The following is an 18,475-nucleotide window of genomic DNA, read 5'->3' on the forward strand; positions in this document are numbered from 1 at the left end:
CATATCAGCATTGGCTATGGATGGGCAGCAGTCATTGGTTGCTTATCCATGTGCTTTGCTATACGGGGTCTTTGCACTCATCTCTGTCTTCTAAAAAAATCTTTGCACAACAGTTTAAAATAACTGCTCCCCACTTTCTGTATTTTCAGTCTAATTAGCATCAATGTAATTAGTGTAATTATTGGCTAATTACACAGTTGCTACAGAAAAATTGGAGCTTCCTTGTCTAAATGGCGTCTAGGATTTTCTTCTTTGTAAAAGGCGCCTCCTCTCGCCACATTCCGACCTGAAGCCATGAAGGCTCAAGTGATTCGTATCATCTAGGAATCCACTGCAGCTTGTTCCCTTCATGCATCTTAAAGAAGAGGACTGTTAAATAAATCTGATGGAAAAACAACCTTCTCTGGACCATTTTCGACCCTTATATGGCATCATACAGCCCAATGATTTTTTTTTTTTTCTATTTGAGGAAAAAAAGTTTATTTCAGGCAAACACCCACAGGATCTAAAACAGCAACTCTAAGGGAAGCAATTAACTTCCTGTCTGCATTGGTCCACAGCTGTTTATGCTGCTTTTCCTCAGTGGATGTTTTATAGCTCAAACCTTTTTAATCCATGGAGCCATGGTCTTCTTCATCAGAAAGATTTCAGCTATGCTGCATCTTCTGACCTATTTTATTTGATCTTAAGATATTCGTTTGAGCGTCATTGCCATTCAGAAAAACACAACCACAGTTGCACAGGGGTGTTCTTGTAACAAGTAAAAAGAAATGGATTAACTATTGGGAATAAGTAGTCTGGATGAAACTCTCCTTTGTCCCGACATACTTGTTTCTATCTACAGTTCTTTTCTAATTTTAGAGACTCTTCTCTTTGTATGCTTTGTGTTTTCTGTACATGTCTGCTCATCCACATTAAAGTTGGTTTTGAAAGTTTTTGTGATTACATAATGCTTTATATGATCATCATTCTTGTGGAAGTTGAACATTACAGAATAATGAGAGGATAAACGGATTGAAGATGCAGACCTTTTTGTTTTATGACGGAAGACATTTTCAACCACCTTTTGTAAAAAGCATCTTACTCGATCAAAATAAATCATTTACAAGCTTTGTCCACACCTTTGTTTGGTTGTCTTTTAAATTTAAAGCAGCACTTAGTGAAAGGTTTTGCAAAAGTACTTATCAAACTTTATCATATTTCTAACTTTGAAACTGTTTTTCTTGTAGTAGTGTAATACAAAATAGTCTAGCATTACATACGTCGAAGCGAAATGATTTGCAAGTTACGGGCTATGCATTAATCAGAAGCAGCCAGTAAGTCAGCAGCAGAGAAGTACAGGCAGGAGATTCTGTTGACCAATTTCATTGTTAAATCTGAGTTCTAAGGGAGAGTGGAAAGAAGAGAGTCATAAAGGAGACTTAAAAGTTGTCTTTTATAACCTCCATGCAAAATGCAGTGTTTAGTGGAAAACAGCCTGTTCTTAAAAATTGACATTTCCAGATTCCTTCCATCCTCTCATTAAGTTTGATCTGTTTTGCAATCAAAAGTAGGGAAATATTTGTGTTCAGGGCCACACAGATGGTAAAGACGTATGAGTTACTTACAACTGTAACTTGAATGTACGGTGGTTACATCAATACTACAAACTATTTTTGTTAGAGGGGGTGAATACTTTTTTTTTTTTATTGTGGCCACACTAGAGATAAAAAGTCACATTTGCAGTTATTATGCTGTTTGAAGTGTGATGCTGCTCGTACTCTTGAACACACAAATACTGCAGGCTCTGTTTACCCAGAGTCATTCTTGTATAGAGGTAACAGGATGTTGGCAGCGATGCCACCATGTTTGCACATTGTTTGGTCTCAGCAAATTTGCATCATGTTTCAGTTGCAGAATCATACATGTAGATTCACTCGGGATTGAATGTGTTTTGGGGGATTTTTCTACTTTCATTTTATTTCTGACTTTAGTAAGGTCTTATTACTAACATCTGATTTCACTAACACCATTCTGTTTATGTATTAAATGTCCAACCCAACAGTTAAGGCTTATTTACTTTGTGGATCTGGTTGCCACACATTTTGTGGGGCGTTTACACAGTCTGGAAAAGTTTGGTATGCGTTTTTACTATTAAGGGAAACGTGGAAAAACTGAGAGTTTTGATTCTTTCTAGTGTCTTTTTCCAAAAGAAAAAAGATTGTATTTTTGACATTTATTTATATTTTAATGAATGTTGTCACAATCGCCAAACCATAACTTTCATCCAAATGCTTCTGGGTTTTAATTACTGATTGATGCAAATTTAATTAGGTGACATTGTTTAAACCTTAGAGAAGTGGTAAGCACTTCAGAGGTCAGCTGAAGCCACACGTTTTAAACAATGCACGGTTAACGTTTCACAATCACTTTAGGTATTAAGCGGAACTGTAGAATAGATTAGAACAGTTTTCATCGGAAATTTCATTTACACAAATCTGCCACTGGGTGTCAGTGTTTGGTTGCCTCTTAGAAAATTGCTTTGTATTCTGCTATATCTACCGACTTCAGACTGATATTTTCCCCAGTGCAATGACTAAATCTTGACTTATTTTTACATTAAGTCACCAGAAGAAATTTACAACCCACTGCAGACCAGTTTAGCATGCATGAGAAAGTGGGTGGGTTGAGTACCAAACCCACCCACTTTGGTACTCAAACCACACTGAGTTGTTTCTCGTATTTATTTGGTTTTTTGTGTGTCTTACTGTTTTCAGTTTTTTAAAGTAATTATGAAAAAACTTGTATTTACCACATTAGAAACTTTATTTAAATGAGACAATAAGGACAAAGTGCATTAGAGACAATTTGTTGTAGAAATAATGCTTTTGAGACAAACAACAGAACCTGACTGTAATAATAATGTTTTTGGCTTAAAAGCATAATATTGATAGGCATGTTGCTACTGTTTCTTTCTTTTTATTACATTTCATCTGCAGGACCTGCATCCTGATTTAGAACCAACAGGCCGTTTTGTTTGGGTCTGGGAAAAGAAGACCACCATAGCATTATGTCATCTAATGGAGGATAATCTGACTTCCATCTGGCCGGTGTGACTCACAGTCTGTCCCGCCCTCAGCCTGGCTGACCAGTGGCCAGCAGCTCAGGATAGACGAGGAACAATTCTAAAACTGTTAAATAAAATACTGAAAAAGAAGGAAATACTTCATTAGAACAGATTATCTGCATTTGCATTATAATTTGTGGACAATAATGTAGGAGTTATGAAAATGACCTGCAGATGGAAAAGCTTAAATCCAGATTAATTACAATATTGCATGGGCAACAGTTCATGTAGTATTTATCTACTCTAACAGACAGCTCTATTAAAGGGACAGATAAATGTATCCTTTTTCGCACAAAGAAAAAAAAGAATTTAAAGGGTATTTGGGACTGAATGATATTTTCTTTAGAGACTTACAAGCCCTTTTGGTCCAATTTTTATTCTGGACTTTACAAATTATGTGACTTCTGAAGGCAGTCAGTTTGTTCTTGAATCCACATAGAAAGAATAATTCTCCATAAAGGGATAATAGACAGCGTGATTAATGTTTGAATATTCAAAGAGAAAACTCTTTGAAATTACTTTGGAGAATTGTACACAGCATTTCTTCTGAGCATCCAAATCTGTCATCTGTTAAAAATTACAGAATAAAGTTTGAACCCCTTTACAATAAATAACTTTATAAACCATTCACAGAAAGTCATAGTGCATTGTTCAAAAGGTGAGGTAAAACTTGCCAAATAGTGCATAAAAACCCTGCTGCCTATGTTTTTTAAAATAAATTAACAGCTTAGGCAATAACTTTTTAAATTATTAATAAGCCTTTTATAGTTGTAGTTTTCTTGTTAAGGGGTACTGTTTGGGAAAATTTTATTTATAAAAATGTTTCATTTCAGAAAAACATCACTAATCTTCCATCATTACCAGAAGCTTGAAGAAAATTCTAAGAAAAAATGATAAACATGTCTCTGTTCTGGAAATATTATCTGATATAAAAACAATTTATACTGCATTTGCTCAAAACATCCTGCACAAGACACTTTCAAATGTGTTCTGGATACACCCAAAAAAAATAAATCCTCCCAGCAGTGAGGCTTGTCAGGATGTTACCTTTGCTGAGACAAGCGACAGGCTGAAATATAATGATTGATATTCAGCAACGCTGCGCCGCCTTTTAGTACATCTGCAAAACCGACAACGCATGAATATTCACTGAGCAACTGTTAACACAGCACTGAGTGTGATTTTCTCCTGCACTTCATTAGGCTAATTGTCAGCCCTCATTGCACTGTGGACTCATCTAACAGTGGATTCAGAACTCAATGAACTAATGCAAACATTGCAGAATCTGGCAAAAAAAAAGGGAAGATGAGTGATATGTTCATGAGCGTGTGCACCAGTGAATTTGCATTCAAGGATGATGCGAAGGTAATGTGTGCTTCAAGGACTTCTGAGTACATACTTGCTTGTTTTAGGGATTTAATCACAGAAAGCCATCTCCAAAAATAAAAGATAAGAAATTTTATTTTTAAAAACTAACTTAAGTTTTAGGTTGAATAAAGCAGAAAGAAAACACACACCAACATGTGAAAGCAAAATGGCTAAGTTTTTCAGTATGATTTTAATGGTATTTTATAGACATACACAAATTAGCACATAGTTTTAAAAAAAGGGAAATATAAGGATAATTTGTAGGTGTGAATGTGTAGTTCCACCACACAAATCATTTTGCATCCAGGCCAAAAACATATTTTTTCTACTTCCGAGCGTTTTAGTCTACATTTACTGTGTAACCCATGACAAACTACAAGCAGGACCTCTATGTCTTCATAATAGCAGATTTGTGTTGTGCATCTCTAATAGCTATTCTGTCAGCCTCCTGGCAGGATAACAGTCAGGAAGTTTTAAGGTCTAAAAAGTTTACTTTTTTAATTTGATCAAGCACATTTGCTCAAAACATTCAAACCTGGTTAGACATTGCGAAGATTTTACCTTGGCAGATCACAAGACACTTCATCATTGTTTAGTGAGAAGTAAGCTACAGTTGGTGAGAAAACATACTTAATCATTTCTTTGTTTTCTTGATTTAAGAGTCTGTTATTTCACAGTCCTACAAAATGAAACCGAAAGTGAATGAAGTATGAAGGTTTTGTTTGTACTGTTGCTTCAGTTGCTTCACGTGGATTCAGCTTTGGCATGGAGCATCTGGACAGGACTGGGATCCATCTGGTCCTGCTGGGGCAATTCTCATTCACAATGTATAACATAAGTGTGATAATTCAAAACAGGAGCATTCAGTTACAGCTCAGACACAAGCTTCAATGTTGCTGACATCACTGGGGCTTTTGTTAGCAGAGCTGTGACTCATTGCTTGGATTTGTCTTTTCCTTAAACTTTTTATCTCAGATGTTTATTTGCAATAGTTCTGATAGCGCCACGCAGAAATGTGTTACAGGTGGGATAAAATGGAATCACTGACTGCACAGGACATATGGTTAAAATCATACTGTCAATATTGTAAATCAACATTTTTAAAATGAGATTTTGACCACTTTTTGTTGTAAACTTGGATTTACTTTGTGTTCAGTGGAAGTCACCCAGAGACATCATGAAGGATGTTAGTTTACGAAATGGAGAAGTACTAAGCAGCTAATACTCAAGGACAACTACAGTATTTGGAGAGAACCTCACTGTGCTACATGCACAAAAGCTTCAAACCCAAAAACCTTCTTACTCAAAGTTTACAGTTCCAACACCTGTGTGCCTTTTGGTGAAAATAATCTCATAATTTTTTTTTTTTTTTTGCTAATCTTTTATAGTAGGACTACAGTAAAAAAGAAATGCCCTGGCTTTATGTTCCAATATAAAAATCCTCTCTGTAAACAAGTCTTGTTTACAGAGTTTTGTTCAATTTAAACCACCAAACTGCAGGTGTTCAGAAGCCCGTTTCTTTTTCTTGCAGTATCTACTCTAATAAAATATAGATTTGCCTTATTACTCTGCCTTTTTATTTATTAATGAGAGCTCCCTTCTCCATTTGTAAACATAATTTCTTTTGGTCTTATTGTTATACAATTCCTCCATACAGTTACAGTAATCAAAGCTTTTGACATATCCTTAATGAAAACACTGAGCAAATGCATTTACTGATCACCGGTCCCACAGCTCTGAAGTTACTAAAGTGTGTCTTCCAGCATGGGTCACAAAAATATGATACATAATACTCATTCAACAATTGGCTTAGTAGGACCCTGTTCTCAACAACTTCCATAATAAAGATTCAGAGCATGTAAACTAACAATTGCCACACATGCAATAGATTATAGACATACTGCAAGCTTAATGTGAAATTCATTCTTCTCTGCTTTAGAACAGCATAAATAAAATAGCTTGGGTGGGGAGGGACATCATTGTTATGACGGATATCTTTGTAGGATTCATCAGCCCTGCTGCTGAAACAGGTCATAAAATGAACAGGGCAGCAATTAAGTGAGATGCAAAGATATGTCTTCTATGTATAACTCAAACAGAAGAGCTCAAGCAGAAGAAAACGGTCTTGCTAGAACCTTGCATAACCTCAAAGCTTAAATTATTCATTAAATGGCCCAGCAGCCAGGGTTTGGAGTTTGATATTCTGGACCGAAACACAGACAGAATATGGACATCTGAGAGGGAAACAACACTGAAAGACTTAGGATGACAGATGGTAATTCAACCATATAAACAATCATGAGGAATCAAGTAACCAGCAGTTAGGTAAACTACCATAGCTCTAACGCCTGACACCAACTCTTGCAAACATTTCCTGTCTGTCACTTGCTCACATCCGATAGTTATTTTAGACAAACAGGAAGAAGATAGAGAAAAAAACATGAAGTAATCAGCAATCAAATGTTATCTCAAAGCTTTCATGTTCACTTTTTCAGAAGCTGCTGTTTGTACATGGAACAACAAGCAACATGGCATTAAGCAGGTGTCATATCTCACAGACGTTATCTACCATTACAGCTGGCAGCAAATGTCCATGTCAAACGCAGTTTGGTTGCAAGACAGATAAATATTTGTCAATTCACATCTCAATACAGCACAGTCACAATTGTTGTCTAAATCTTTACTGACATGTTATTCATGCCTTGTTTAAGTTTAATGTCTCTATCCTTAACCAAAGAAAATAATCAAAAGGGGTGTAACCCTAGCAAATCCAGGGTATGGCAAATATGTTTGCGTTATCGGGCATCTCACTATTCTCTATGTAGATCAAAAGAGTGCATATTGAACAGATTAATGGTGGCTATGCAAATGTGCCTTACCTGTATGATCCAGGTTCATTGGGGAGCTGAAAATGTAGACTTTCCACAGAAAGACCTGGGTAAGATTTGAAATCAGTACCTTATTTCCTGCTTATTGGCAAGGATTAACCTGAAGTGCTTCAGGTTTCTAACCTGGGAAAACCTTATGATCTAGAGTGTGGATAGGGACTAAATTGTACTCAGGGGTGACCAATCTGAGCCTCTCTCAGATTGGTCACCCCTGTGGTCTGTATTAGATAAGCAGAAAACCATTTGTAACCATTATATTTGTAACATGGTAAAAAATTGCAAAATACGAAGAAGGATACCTATATATGGAGAATCAATTCAGGTATATAAAATGAGTACAAGATAATTAGAATAGTCTTTGGGGTGTTATATGCACCACTGCTGCCTCACTTCTTACTTTCTTCTGTATTGTACAACTAGGGCCCTCCTATGTTCATCCATGCATGACACACAGCTTGACAGCAAATTAGATCATTGTGCTCTGATTGTTGGACCACTAATGAGCCTTAGTTGCCACACGAGGCTATAACACATGTCAGGACACCAGTGACTGGACAGTTGGCTGAATGGACCACTGTCAGTGTGTCGCCAAATTTAGATGCATGATACAACTCAGCAGAAAAACTCCTGCTCTACACGTGATGAATTCATTGTTTAAGACTGGCTTTAACATAATGCTCGTCATAGTGTATAAAAATAGTTTCCTTTGTAGTACTGTATGAAAGTTCTGTTTCTACTCCAACTCCGTATAATGCGATGAAGGGTTTTGCAATCTCTTCTTTATTTTTCACAAGGTTCCCTGTTTTTTTCTCCATCTAAATTTTGCACACAAATGTAATCTGTACAAATTGAAAAAGCTGTTTATCTTATCTATTTTCTGTAGAAACCCCTCAAGCTTTTGTTGCCACGTTGTAAAGATTTGACCTTCAGATGACACTTTTGTCTGGTGCCATTTTTTTTCAAGAGGTATAATAATAGAAGGCAAGAACAACATTTAATATATTTTTACTAGCCTTTCTTCAGAGAGATCCAATTTCATTATCTCTCAGACAATGTAGATTCTTACTTTAAACTCTGGGATTTCCAAAAGGCGGTAACACTTCCAAATCTCAATTTATGCTCAATTCAGACATATTGGACAAATAATATGTTCTTTATTATTAATATGTACCTTTTTTATAGCTTGACATCTTCTTTTAATTGTGTATTTAAATATTTTCTTGCAGCTTTTGTGGTTCTTCTGTCCTTATGTTTATGCACCTCACTGATTTTGGAAATATCTAAGACTTTGAGTCTTCTTCATATAGTCACAATTTTTACATGGACCTTTACATGGAAAAGAGCTGTTTTCTGCGCAACTTGGTTTTGTTTACATGTGGTGCATTGACTGGTCAAGAAACAATCTGAATTTTGAGTTTCAAACAGGACCCTTCAAAATATATTGGCCTATCTCCAGTTTATTTTGTTTGTAAAAACTACCCAGTAGAGATTCTGTGGACGATGACAATGTATATGGCTAGTATTCTCTATCACAGTCTTAGGAATACCAATGTATATTACCTCTCCTCTTATCCTTAAGAATAGAAGCACTCATCAGTCTATCCTTCTTGGGGAAATTGTGTAATAAGTCCTTCATAATCGATGTGTCCAAGCTGGAGTAGGCATGGGAACATTATCTCTGTCTGCATCCTAATGTCACATTAAACACCATGGGCCTAATTGATGCTACATGACACATCTAATTACTCCTGCTAGATAAACAAGCCTCTTATTAGTGCAACAATTAGCAAGTTAATGAAACCTCTGGTTTGGGATGACTTTTCAGATACATAAACAACCAAATAGAAAGGACAGATAAAGATCAAATATTTAGAAAAGAAAGACATATAAGCAAATAAAAAGAATTTATGTTTTCAAGAGGTGTTGTGTGTGCATGTGAAAATCTTTGTAAACAAGATTTTAAAAACCTCCAAACCCTGATGTAGGCCACTATAATCAGAAAATCTGCACTTTAATAATGTGTTAATTGGATGCTATTGAAGGTGAATATTTAACTAAGTTTCAATGTTATCACTCTGATACATTCCAGAAATAAATTGTTTAATAGACCTAAATGTAAAATTCAGAATTTAGTTTTTCTTTTTTTTGGAATCCCAGCCTGGGGTCTTTCGTCGTGGAGTTTGCATGTTCTCCCTGCTCATCCATGGGTTCTCTCCAGCTTCCTTCCACAGTCCAAAAACACTGTTAGGTTTAGACAATAGATGGATGGATGGAACCCTTGAGAACTCTTTTTCTTCTTTCTTTCTTTTTTTAGGAGTCATTTTTGACCTTTAAATTACATTGCCACCTGCCACCTGTAAATAGATCTTCCATCAGAGTCAATGCTTTACTTCATTTGCATAATCCCAAATAAATTTGCTGCACATCTCTAACAGTGAGGTTTGGATATATGTTTTTAAAATGCTTACCAGTGTACTCTGCTTTCATGGTGGCAAAATAACTAAAAGTCCTGGTCTAGCCATGTTTGTAGCAGATTGAGTTGTCATTATTGCCCTGACTGTACATATGAGTGTGAATAAGTGAGCAGCTATTTTTCATCTGCTTTATTTTAAGAAAATGTTCTCCCATTTTTCCCATTTCAAAAGGTTAAAAATGGGCCTGTGTCGCACAACATTCCTGATCTAGTGTCCTTAAACATTGTGATCAAGTCTAAAAAGTAAAGTAAAGTTAGCTCAAAAATGTCACATTTATTTAAAAGGAATTATTAGGGGCAGGGCTATTTTAGCCAATAGGAATCTTTACATGCACTTTTCCCCTCTGAAATGAGGCATTGAAATTATATGTTGGATTTTGCAACATTTATTAGTGAGAGATTGAGGTATTGCCATAGAAAGACTATGGTTTTGCAATAGCTTCTCAATTCATTTGAAAGCTTTTTATGCATATTAGAGAGCTGTGTTGCATGCAGAATGCTGTATCTGCTTTATGTGCTGCTTTAGATTTATATGTAGTTGTTCCAGCTAAGACAGCCCTCAAAGTTCCTCTTTTACTTTCAGGCATTTCTTCGAATTGAATTACCAATGTCCTGAGTGCTTAATTTATCTGTACACCCAGATTGTTTCTGTACTTATTACTAATTATTGATCAGTAATTAGGAAACCATTCCTCACTGTGTAACAGATATTTGTTCATGATGCATTTGTGCACTGGTTTTTTAAAAACTAGACTGGAAAGAAATGAAATAATGAAAATATTACTATAAATACAGTGTATTTAAAATAAATGGATTGGAAGGGGTTAAGCTGTCTATAACGTGACTGATGGGAAAGCAGTAAAACCCTTATGTCCCTGCAGATAAAAATGTAAACTCTGGGAATTTCCTCATCAGGATTGCATCAAGAAAAATATCAGCACACAAAAACTGCCATAATCTTTAGGCTGGTTGTGCTTACAAGTCTTACTTCGAAAAATCATTTTCACAGAAAGCATTTTGTCACTATAAATAAAGCAGTTTCTGATTTGTAATGACAAAAACACAGATAGAATACATTACTTCTGGCTCCAGGTTTATTTGGAATGGACTGAGCTGAACTAGAACGCTATGTGATGGTCTGAAAATATAATTTAAATGGTTACTGGTAACATATGAACATTGTGTCCTCTTAGTTAAACCAGAAAAATAGCTTAGAACATGTTTCCAGCACAAAGCTTAAACGTCAGCTGCAGTGATAGTGTCAGGGTGCACATATCATGGGTGACCTTTACATCTAAAAAGTCATTATAGTAATTATAGTCACACAGAGAGTGAAAGGGGAAATCTTAGCATTTAATTCTGATCAAAGAAAAATAAATGAGGAAAATGTGATTTTATATTGTAAGCCAAAATGTTTTCTAATTACTCAAGTTCAAGAACTGCATATAAAGCCACACAGCAATTCTCTGTTTCAGTTTCATATTAAATTAGACTAAACTTTTCATATTTGAGGATATTTGGAATTATCAAAATTATTTTATTTATCAAATATCATATTATTGAGAAGGATTGTTAAAATTACTATGCCTCTAAAAAGCTGGTAATATAATGTCTTTGTAGGCTTATGTTATTACTGCACAACATTTTAATTAAATGAAGTCATACATGCGGATGTATCTCAAGGCAACCACTGCTTACTTGTGTGACATCACAGAAAAATCTAAATAAATTAAGAAAGATTTTAGGAAGAGAATTGTTGACCTCCACAGTTCTGATTTCCAGATGCCTGAAGGTGCAAAAGGCATCTGTTTAAATACTTACATGGAAATATAAAAATTAATTGAATCTCCAGCCATCATACCATCATGCATCATATACGGGCTGAAGTTGACAGGTTAGTGTTTTTCTCCACAGTGAAATATATTTTTGCGCTACCATGGGGCTGAAAGGACACACAAAGATGAAACAGTTGTTTCTAAAAAAGCAATATAAAAAAGTGTTATATTTAGAGGGAAAAGGATACAGTTTGCAAGACTTGGAACGCCACTATAAAGTAAAGATCAACCAATATGATGTAAATGATTGTAAAATGAAGTGAATTTTATAAATAGAAGGACTGGTGCACTTTAAAATTAGAAAATATCATGAAGAAAGAATATTATGTGGAACTACTGAAGCAGCATCTCAAGACACCAGTCAGGAAATCAAAGATTGATCACAACTTGTGATAAATGTTTTTGAGTGGCCCTCACACAGCTCTGCTCCCAGTACCATAGAAAATTTGTAGGTAAAGCTGAAAATGTGTGCAGACAATGTGGTCTTGAAACCTAACAAAGTTGGTCCACATCTGTCAGCAAGAATGGATCAAAGTTCCAACCAGTTAAGATAAACAGAGTGATTAACCAGAGAATAAGAGGCATTTCTAACAGATACTAAGAAAAAGTATGAATGTAAATTTCTGAATTTGAAGAATGGAAAATATTCTACAACATTTTCAAGTTATTTAAGAAATAAAAAAAGTTTGTTAATCCATACTCACCTTTTGAGAAATATTTGTTGAATTTTAATGTCAGTAATAAAAAAGGGGTAATTGCCCTCTTATGCCTTCATGTAAAACTTGTTTTCAACTGTACTGTAAAGTGTATGTGAACTCTCCATCTATATTTATCTGAGTGCAGTCATTCGTTTCAGATTCACTTCAGAATGTCTATTATAGAATCACTGTCGAAGAGCTCCTTGACTTTTAGCCATGATAAGTCATCAACAATAGGCTTCCATACAGACTGTGGTGTATGTATTGAGTATGTGCGAGAAACTAGAGATGTGCATTTCAAGAACAAAATACACAATGAATTATCTCACAGCTATTATACCTGGTGCATACACTTAACATAAAATTACACACACACTCAGAATAATCAACAAACTTGTTTCCACTTGTTTACTTGTTATTTCAACCTTTACAAATACAATGGCAACTATTATAAATGGAAATGCAGCAGTGTAAGAACAAAAACAAAGGGTTTTGTTCTACATTGGAAAGTCATTACGACTCAAGCTCCTTCACTTTATTTATGTACTGTTAATTTCCCAGTGCTATATTGTTTGTCAATGATTTAATTTAATCAGCATTTAAAATTTCTATAATTTAACATCAAGTGAAAAACACATTATACCACAAATTCAAACAGGCCATTATTTAGTAGGTAAAGAGGCATCTGAAATGACTGACATTTTAAAATACCCAGAAACTCCCACAAAATGTATTAAATTTGCTAAATTTGACAAAGAAATAGCACATGAGTGGAGGCTACAAGCTCAACCTAACCTACCCTGTTGGTTTTATACCATGCTATTACTTTGAAATGGTTAAATTATTCATCGATTTGTGCTTTGATAGTGTGCTACTAACTCAAGATTGAGTGAATTAGGTAAGAGGTCTGCAAGGAAAAGCCTGATATTTTCTTTCTCAAGTGACATTCTTCAGCTTGTTCTGTGGGACCCTCCTAGTGAGAGGTGGTTGGAAAACCTCCAAAGAAGGTGAACAGGAGGAATCCACAGACCTCAGCCATATTGACAGACTCCTATCGATACACAGGAAGTTCAGCTCTGCTCTAAGCTCCCTCCAAGGATAGACAAAGCCTATAGAGAATACTTATTTCAGTTGCTTGTTTCTGGATGATAATAGCAGTGTATTACTTTGTTCATGATCCATATTTCATGAGCATGGGTTAGAGTTGGATTTTAGACAATAGGGTAAACTGAGAGCTTTGCTTCTTTTTGCGTAGCTCTTCTTTAACATGACAGATTAGCCTCCAATTCATTTGTCTTTCCCCTAAGCCATCTGACCCTGAGCATAAAGGAGAAACCCAGACTTAGAGGAGCTGGCTGTTATCCAGGCTGCTTCAGACTCAGCTGCAAACTTTGAGGGTTAAGACTTGAAGATGCCAGTACAACCACATAGCTGTCAAAAAGTTAAATTGTGACCTTCAGGCCACCAATCTTTGTGACAGCTGTACTTTGAGATCCTGGCAGTCTGAAAAAACCACAAGCAAGATCAGGAACTAGAAGCAGCACTGGCAGAGTCCAACCCACACTGGGGAAAAGACTGGCTTTGTATTGAGAGTGTGGACACAGATCTTGCTTTGAGTATATGACGGCATGAAAACTATTAAAGGAATCTGTGGCACTCCAGACTCCCTGTGTACAGCCTGGAAACTGCTTCAGGGATGTAAGATTCTCCAGATCCACAAAACACATGTGGGCTGAACAACCAGTCTCCAACCAATCCCCTTAACATCTCTAGGAGGGTAGACATCTGGCCCACAGTTCCATGGACAAGACAAAACCCACGCAGGTCATCTTGAATCTAAGATTCACCAATTCATCAGGATCTGCTTTCCAACAACATAGAGAAACTGAGTTTTACTGGAAGACTGGGAAGTGTGATTTCCCCCCCTTGCTGGAAAGTATTCTCTTGTCCCCTTCCTTAAAAATGGAAAGAGACTTGACCTTTTGTAAAGAGTCTGACATCAGCTATACTGCCTTCTTAAATTGGACTTAAAATCTAAGAAATCATCTTAGATTAGGGGGTGAAAGAAAGGGCTCTACAGTCCAGTAAGGTAGCCAGCTCCCTCTGAGAGGTAAAGCAGTGCCCTTTATAAAACATTGTTGTGTGTGCCATCCCTTCTAGGGTTGCCTTGAGCAACTGCCCATGTTGGTAATTTCAAAAAACAGCCAGCCTCCACCAGTCTGGAGCAGTATTTGATGCACTGCTTTAAAAATGCCCCTGTAATTGCCTTTTCAAAAAGCACAAAGTACTCTGGTCATTATTAAATTAATTAAGCTATTGTTTGTGCCACTTTGAAAGTACATATTGCAAAAATGTTATACAGATGCATATTCCTTTAGTAATGACTGCTTCAGTGGAAATTTGTGTCTGCTGGTCTTTTTCATATGGTACCAAATTGCATTATAAAGAACAAAAAGGCTAGCTTCGCACTCCATCTATGTTTTTTCTCTGCATCAACAGAGCAATTGAGTCAAAACCCCTCCAGGTAAAACTATTGACTTCCGTCTTTTTCCGTCTTTCCTAGCATCAAATCCTTCTTGCATGCAGACACTTTTATTTCCCTCTAACACAGTTTCTGCTTTCTTTCTCTTTTAATATTTTTTTACATTCTTTGCAAATGAAAAACAGCCTGGAGTCCAATATTCAGAGCATCACAGAAAGCACCCCCAGCAGAATGTGCTTTAGTTAGCTTGAACAATTACAACAAAAACCACATTTTTCGTGCCATCTCAACAGCCTCAGATTTGTGTTTTCTAATGCAACATTTTCTTGCCTTTCATCCTTATTTGTTTGTTGCAGATATGACTTAAAGAATTTTAACTTACAGGATGACAGCAACTTGATGAGGTTGAAGTCTGGCCTGTTTTTAAATGCTGGTGTTTTGCATAGACTGTGTGTGAGCAGGCATATATGCTTGTGGATCTGCTCCTTTTGTGCTAGCACAGTCATGCACTAAGCCATATCCTCAGCGCTCAGTGTACACCGAGCACTTAGCACATCACAGGTTGACCTCGAAAGGTCACAACACAGTATGTAACCATGGTGACAGCTTTACTGGTAGAAAATTGAGCTGGGATGAAAGCTGCAAACTCATCTAAATGAGCACAAAAAACTATGCTTGGGGCTGAATGACCAAATAGAATGAACCAAAGGGAAGGATGTCTCGAATGAGAGAATGGTTGACATTTAGTGTAAATTAAGAAGCCGTTGATGTCCTCTATCGATTATTTCCCTTTTTCAATCTGCAGAGAGTATAATGACCAACTCAATGTTCTTTTTTATGTCTTCAGTGCTGTGAAAAGTTATTTGACTCAAACTGATTTCTTTAGCCTTCTCATTTTTTGACATACTTAAATGCCTCAGATCATCAAGTAAATTTTAAAATCAGACAAATATAATCTGACAAAATAATTTCAGAAAACAGTCCCTCAACAGATAACATGGCAATGGTAGTGTATAGATCTAGGGCTGCTTAATTGCTTCAAGAACTTGTCGTAATTTGTTAATTTTGCTCTCTACCAAAAAACTAAATGAATGATTTTGAGCAGCCAAAGTCTGGATTAAAATCCAACAAATATGCTATCACCTTCATTCTGCCTTTGATGATTAAAAACCCACTGAATTTGCGCAATTGTTTCTAATTCTGCAAAGAAAAGTTGACAAATAAAAGACTAGATGTCAGTTGTCACAAATGGGATTTTAAGGCAAAAGTGGCACAACCAGAAATTACATTTAAGGGAAACTAGTTCTCACATAGGGCCGAGCTATTATAAATAGCTTTTGTCACTTAATAAATTAATACATTTGTAATAAATTTTATGTTTGTAATTTATACAGAGGAAAAATATTTTTGTCAGATGCTGTGTTTGTAATTTTGATAATTGAAAAGTCAAGTCAGTTTCCACTGTTTAGTTTTGAAAGGATTTCATGTCTGTTTGTTTTTTATGCCAGATTGGTTGCAGCTGAAACACCAGAGAGAAATTATTCTCTTATTTCCTTTGCTATGAGCAATTATCATGTTGTCATGGCTACAACATACTTTTTTAAATTAATTTGAAGAGTTTTAAATTTGAAGAGTTTTAAAGCAAGTACAACTGCAGTTGAAGCAAAAATGTCTTTGAAAGGCAACATTCACTTAAAATTATCATTATGCTTTTGATACATTATATGATTTAACTTACTTCACTTTCTTCTAAATAATTAACTTTCTATTTAGTTCACCCGAACAAAGGCTCTTGTCTTTGGCTCCATAAAACTATGCACTTACTCTTTATATCTACCAAATTAAGAAAAAAAAACACATCTAGAATAGTGAAATCCTCCAACTAAGAAAAGTGCTGCAATTCCTGTTTCAGAAAACGTGAAACGCAGATGTTTCTGGGTTTATTTAAAATAATATTTTGACTAAGTTATTTCAAAATGTTCTTTCCAAAAACTGTAACCTTCTGACAAATCTGTCGTTTTTCATGATCTGCCTGTTTTGAGTGATTGCCTTTTTTGGATGCAGTGGCTGTGAAACCTCTATAATCCATTTACATAAATCTGAGGATTTGCTATCCGATCCCCTTTCACTCTCTTTTCCTCTTCCATAAAAGAACCAGAGAGCGAGTTCCCCCTCTCTCCTTCTGCCTCCCTTATTGCCATGTTAGTGAGTCAGGCTGTTAAACAGAACATCTGTTTGCCACATATCACCTGTGAAAACAACAGCTGGCTAAACATTGGAAAAACAGAATAGACTAATAGCTACTGAGGGCTGCAGAGGACTATTAAACTGAAAATGAGTGAATTAAAAATACTGAGTTGTTGTATGTGCATGTAACCTTTTCACATTGTTGAGAAATAAGACCAGTTATTCAATACAAAATCATTGACATTTGTTTTATTGAGTCCAAGTCGTCACCCAACCAGGGAAAGTACAGAGTTTTAGATGATATTGCTAATTTAACATTAACAGAACTTGAACCTTCTAAATCTGCTTTGTTTGGACACTGCAAGTAGAAAAAGTTAGTGGTTTGCCACCAACCACAACATAAATGATTTAATATTTTTGCTTCATGCTGGTGTATATTTCCAATCATCCATGACAATGCATAAGTACCTGGATAGAAGGCAATTGGACTTTTTCTTTTGTATCTTGAAGATGTTTCAATTCATCACCAAACACTTCTTGAATTCTGAACATGGCTGGAAGTAACAGGCGTTGAGTTTTATTTAGAATCATTGTACTAATAGGGTGACAGATCATTGGTGAGTCAGTGGCACTACACCCAAAATTGGCCTCTGATTTCATCTGTCTAACACATATTCTGTAGCCCCGGTTTGTTTCCCCATGCAGTTTTTCACCAAATTACACTTTGGGTCATGTGACCAAAACAACTCACATGGCACTACAATATTAGAGACATGGCTGGATCATATGGCAACAGCAAAGCAAACATTGAGCTGAATAAAAGCATCAGTGACTCATCTATCCTAATTTATACCATCAGTGTGATTTTTCTAGTAACTATAAGTCCATTACTTCCTGCCATGTTTGGAATTGAAGAAGCATTTTGGATGAGAGGTGTCAAAACCATCATCTAAAAGACTTGCCTAGTTTTCTCTCTCACAATTTTAAAACTTACTATGTTATGACAAAGTTTACATTCACCTCCGTTCCATTACAGAAAGAAAAAGAAAACTTGCATACCCTAAAAAGGTAGTAATACAACATGCAACACAAGTAATTGTGCATCCATCACTATGATGTTTGCTGAATGGGTTTTATCTGACTCATCAAAAATTCATTGCATTGACATTATGTTGCAAATAAGGTGATGTGATTCATGTGCAGGAAGAAGCATGAGCACAAGCCTCAGAATGAACAAATGAACAAAATTCTTTGTTCATTTGGACAAAGCAAATTAATATCTTTGCAATTCGCAGAGCAAAAGTTGCTTTCCTCTAGATTTTCCTTTGCAGCAAATGGGTCTTACATAAATTGTTCATAGAAAACAAATATGTATTATTGATAATTGCCTTTCTCTGTATTTGATTCTGTATGTGTAACATGATCTCCGTTTAAGTTA

The sequence above is a fragment of the Xiphophorus hellerii genome, chromosome 2 (assembly GCF_003331165.1).
Source record: "Xiphophorus hellerii strain 12219 chromosome 2, Xiphophorus_hellerii-4.1, whole genome shotgun sequence".
Taxonomy (NCBI): Eukaryota; Metazoa; Chordata; class Actinopteri; order Cyprinodontiformes; family Poeciliidae; genus Xiphophorus; species Xiphophorus hellerii.